The sequence below is a fragment of the Crocuta crocuta genome, unplaced genomic scaffold (genome assembly GCF_008692635.1).
Source record: "Crocuta crocuta isolate KB4526 unplaced genomic scaffold, BGI_CrCroc_1.0 scaffold221, whole genome shotgun sequence".
NCBI lineage: Eukaryota > Metazoa > Chordata > Mammalia > Carnivora > Hyaenidae > Crocuta > Crocuta crocuta.
In genome coordinates, this window is record NW_027528610.1 from 1,186,294 (window position 1) to 1,191,921 (window position 5,628).

Genomic DNA, 5,628 nt, shown 5'->3' on the forward strand with positions numbered 1-5,628 from the left:
AAAACCCTCGGTGCTGAACGACACGGCCTGGGGGATTTTTTCTTCCAGGAGAAGAATAATTATTTCCTAAATATAATTCCTTTGGTATCAGACAGCCCGTCCCCATGGCTCTGCACCCTAGAAACACAAAGAAATGACAAAGAAGAAGAAAAAAAGACCCAGACGGAGGAAACCCTCATACTGTCTATTCCTCTCTTCCACAACGAGAGTTTAGCTTCCCGGGGGCATTAGGATGCGGAGCTTTTGTCAACCTGCCTGAAGGAAAGGTAGAAAATGGAAAGAAAGTAAATAAAACAGAAGGAAGGGGTCTAATGACGGCCAGCTCTGCAACAGGGTGAGACGTATGTTTGTACAAGTCACGGCGCTATGCAAATCCGCAACAAAACCCAAAGAGTTTACAGGAACATATAATTAGCATCCCAACACCCAAGAATTTTGTCACTGGCCTATGCAGAAGGGAAATAGCAATGTCAGCAAGGAGCACAGATCTCTGAGCCCTCGGTGCGTGAGGGGATTGAGCGTGGACGCGAACCCGGATACATTTATTTGTGTGGTTGGACACCCGTTTGAGCGTGAACCTGTGAAGGGGAAGGGGGGGGAGTCCAGAATCCACAGGAGCCGCAATAACAGGTGTGCTGTGTGCGTGTGTGCGGTTTGCTCAGTTCTGCTGGGGTAGCCGTGGGGTCCGTGCACTGTTTTATTCGAGGATGAGCCGCACACAACGAATGCAAACCCTTCACCGTGCTCGCCGCGTCTTCCCTGACTTTGGAGGCACAAACTCGTGTGTTGGTTTGTTGTAATGCTGCTCCCGACAAGAAAAGTCTACACCACACACTGTGTTGGCAGCATCTGCTTTGGGAAGGATTCATTGCTTTGCTTCTACATGTCTTATTCTACATCTCACGTCACCCCGTGTCTTCCCTTCCCTTCCCATCCAATCCCATCGAATCTCCTGCCATCTTATTCACCTGACCGTCTTGTTTTTTCTTCTTGTTATGTTGTCCTTGGGGTTTTTGCTGACAGCTGGTGACGGCTCACTTCCCTATTGACCCCACCCCGGAGAGACTCGTCCTGGGGTAAACGATGAGATATCAGGGAACAAAGCCATTCAGCCGACACGGAGCTTGTATTCGCGGCTCCCAAACATGATGATCACGCAGCGAGGAACAGGCGCTGTGCGTGGCCATCATGGCTTGGCGGAGGTGAAGGATGGGCTTCCCATCGACTGACGGTGTCCGTCTGCTTCGTCTGGTGGCGCTCCACGCTGGTCCTGGGTGGCGGCGTACCTGCGGCCCCCGTGACTGCTGCTGTGAACACCACACCCCCACGGGCGCCACACAGGCGAACGCAGGCGGGATGCAGGGTTTAGTGTGGCCACGCGGTGGGCGAGGCGCGATGACTTGGAAACAGCCACTCGGGACTGGTCTGGGGGGGCCGACGGTTCAGCCACGCAGAGGAAATCCTCCCAGCGCATCCCCGGGGCTGCGTAAGAACCGCGGGAAAGCACGTTAGCCCACAGGCGCTGCTCGATCAGCGCACGGTCCTGGCTCCCAGGCCCTGAACGCCTGACTTGGGAAAGAGAACGCGTGAATGGGGAATTTGGAGAATTGAGAAAACAGGAGACGCCACACACGAATGTGTTTGACCTTTCCCTCCGGGGCCACCCACGGATTCAAAGGACGGCTTCCTGGTATTTTTGGAACGCTTCTGGAATGGCCTCCAAGCCCTGTCTAGCCCTTACGCTCACACTATTTTGGGCTCAAAGCCACATTTATCAAATTGGCTTCCCGAGTCCTTCCCCTCCCCGACTTGGCTGCGAAGGAGGCTCACTCAGGCTTTTCCGGAGCTCCTGGCCTCCGCCCGGCGCGTGGGGACTCCGAGCCCGGCTGGGGTGGCGAGGTGCAGAGCGGGGTGGCACGGCCAGGGACCCAGGCCTGGGCGAGTGCCCGGCGGGGCCGGACGGCCCGTCTCCCTACGAGGGTGCACGGGGTCCGAGGGGCACTGCCTCGAGCCACCCGGCCGCATCCTTACCCGCTGGGCGTAGCTCGACAGGAATATGTCTTTTGACAACGGAACGACCGAGGAGGCACTCAGGGCGTCTTCCTCCCCGGATGCGCCATTCGGTCTTGAGCTCCTGCAGTTTACCTGCCTGCCTGCTCCACAGCCCATCGCAGGTGGGAGCCGCTCGCACCTTCTGATCCACGCCAGGCGCGCGGCTCAGCGTGGGAGACTGCGGCCGGCTGTGCTGTCTGCACCTCCGAGTCCGCACGACCTCTCTGCAGCCTCTAGAACCATCTGCAATGCAGCCACTTCCCGGAGGACGTCTGTGGGGTGGGGTGGGCTCGCCCCCCCCGGAAACAGCCCGGTCCCGGCTCCGCCGGCCGCCCAGAGCTCTCCAACGGCCGCTGCAGCCAGTTTTCTGGTTTCCCCCTTTAAACCGAAAGGGGGTTTGGAAGCATGTCCCTCCCTCCCTCCCCCCCCCAGCCTCACTTTTCTTTAATTTTACGATACCTCACGTTTCTAAACAGACCCAATTCACTTACTTCTGTTAATTATTCCTAAAAAAAAAAAAAAAGCTGAGGATCCCAGGAGCCCCTCGTTGCCCCATTTGGGGACCTTCCGGAGACTCATGAAAGGGTTTCGGCGCAGATTTGTCAAATTGTACGGGACGCAACATCCAAGCCACTCAGGGCTCGCAAGCGCATTCTCGGGTTCAAATATACGAGTGTGTTGTACGAATGACGGTACGTATGACCTAGGTATAAAGCACGTAAGATACACAAGACATAACGCATGTCACAATATTGTTCCAAAATTAACAACTTCCAGGGGCGCCCGGGTGGCTCAGTCGTTTGAGCATCTGACTTCGGCTCAGGTCACGATCTCNTAAAAAAAACCAAAATTAACGATTTCCTTGCACCGGGGTCAAAGGCGACGGCTTCCCGGATCCAGGCCCACTCTCGAATCCCGTCTTCCCCTCTGCATGCTGGTTTTCCAGATTAATGAAGACGTAGAACCAGAGCTGGCTCGTTTTCATTGTTTTTTCAACGGAAAGGAGAGTATGTGCACGCCCTCCTAGAAATATGTAGTGAGCAGCTGCTTTGCGATGCAGACAGAAGAAAATTAAAAGGGAAATGATATGCCTCGACCCGAAGCAGCAGCTGGAAATACATAGAGAATTTAAAACTTTGGGGAATGGAAAGGCGATTGGTCTGGGATTGTATTTACACACTCACCCACACGCGCGCGCGTGTCCCCGAGTTAACAGCGTGCAGACACTTGCTGACGGATCTCCTTGCCATCTTGGGAAAGTTACATAACCTTCGTCTCGACGGCCCCGTTTCCCTTCTGCAGCATCGGGATAATCATCACAGGCAGAGTTCGAAGCGCGATATAAATCATATCGTTTTCACCTCCCGCGGGCTCAGCCCCTCACCGTGAAATACGAGGCGTCGTCGTTATTGATAAGAAACCCCGTGTTTTTTCCCTCCGCGGGGACACGCTCCGCTCGGTGCAGTCGCCCGTGGAAAATTAAGGAGGCGAGAGACAGGGCGTGGACCCTCACTCGTAGAGCCCACCGAGCTGAAGGGGCCCCGATGGGCGTGACCGGACCCGGGCGCAGACGGAGGTCTCGTGGGTCAAGCTCCCAGGGTGGATGTGTCACTTCCAGTGACCAGCCTGCCCCTTCCTGCGGTGTGACCTTGGGTTTCTGTACCGGAAATGGGGGCGTTGGAAATGCCTCTTCCCAGGACAAAGGTCGAGAAGGTCACCATTGGGGAAGGTGCGTTCTTGTGATGCATTCTGCCCACAGCTTCCGGTTCCCCCCTGGGCTCTTTGGGGGTCTGTGTATTTGGGGGGCCTGTGTACTGCTGGGCTATTTGGGGATCTGTGTATTTTGGGATTTTTGTATTTTGGGGGTCTNNNNATTTGGGGGTCTGTGTATTTGGGGGTCTGTGTATTGCTGGCCCATTTGGGGGTCTGTGTATTGCTGGCCTATTTGGGGGTCTGTGTATTTGGGGGTCTGTGTATTGCTGGCCTATTTGGGGGTCTGTGTGTTACTCTCCCGGACCAGGAGCCCCCGTCCGCTGTCGACCTACGTGTGCCCCGCAAGCTCACCTCTGGAACCTGCGTCTCGTCGCTTTGCAATGGACCTGTCAGCACACGTGTTAATGACAATTAAGCAGCGACCTTTAACTCGCGGCTCACACGGCCCCAGTGCGTGCGGCCGGTGTCTAACTGAGGGGGACGCGTTCTCTGGGAAATTGAATAAACATCGCTCTATTGCCTTCGAAACTGCGTGTGAGGAAGAGTAGCCCAGGGGAGGCAGAGCGTGCGCGCGGCCGACACATCAGCAGAAGTAAACACCACCGGCCGATGTGCGTGGGGTTCGAATGACAAGCGGGCCCGGCCACATGGAAAAACCCTGGATGGTGGGACTTATGTAATTTCCCACTGTTTTCACCGTAACGGTTCTCACGACCCTCCAGGACGTGCCCCGGGAGTGACCAGGGCCCCCCCACCCCGTCTCCGTCCCAATGTCCCCTCCCCGGAGGCTCACCCCGAGAATCACGCCCCTCACGCCGGTGCCTTCCCTCTCCCCACTGACTGCCCGCAGTGTATGTGTTGGGTATAATTTTGGATCCTGATTCACGTGCTGTGTGTGGGATGCGGGACGCGGAAAGCTCCGCTGGCCTTTCCTGCCGGGAGGGAGCCATTCCGGGGCCCTGCGTTCGGAAGTGCGCTCGCCAGGCTTTGGGGCCCGTGCCTGACACCTTATTTCACCCGCTACCTGGGGCACGAAGCTGCTTCAGACACACTTGAGGGAAATATCCGTGCACCGCGTTACCGAGGGGGCTGGTGTGTCGGACTTGCACCACCGGGGGTGTGTACGTGTGTGTGTGCCGCTGCGGGACACCGGGGACCTCGCGGCCTTCTACACACGCACCTGATCTCACAGGAGCATCTCTCTGCCCGGCTGCACCGACACCCTCACGAGTGCGTTTCCACGGGCGACGGGCAGGAAGGGAGGCTCTGCAAACGTTTCCTCTTTGCCTCCCACAGTGTTCCCTGTCTTGAAAATGGGCCTGCGGTATTCTTCCCGTCTCCTCTCCTCCCGCTCAGCCTGTCCCTGCATCGGATGCTGGACACAGGCCACCAGCGTGTGGCGAGATCCGGCACCGCCTGCACAGCAGTGTTAACCGCACGACACAAGAAGAAAGCAAACAGCAAATAGCACACTCGTGGCCAGCCTGATCGTCCCCCGGCCGCCCCAAAACACCCCTCCTGACACAGCCCGGCCCCCTGGGCGCCCTGCGGGCGAGGGGTCTGCGTTTTCCGCCGCCTTAACCCTGAAGCGGCTGGACGTGGCAGAAGGAACCGAATGGATGCGAGTGCCTTGCACAAGCGCGCTGTGCGAGCGCCCGCGGGGTTAGGGTCAGGGGTGGGGGGCGCAGCCTGCAGAGCACACCCGGGACCCCCCTCCCCCCGCCTGCCCTGATTCCCCGGGAAGACATCCCCGCGTCTGCAGACGCATAAATTGGCAGCCTGTTCAAACGGGGTGTTTTTCCTCACACGTTCTTTTTGCAGAGCGGTGTTCAAAGGAACACTTATTTTTTTTTTTTTTTTTAA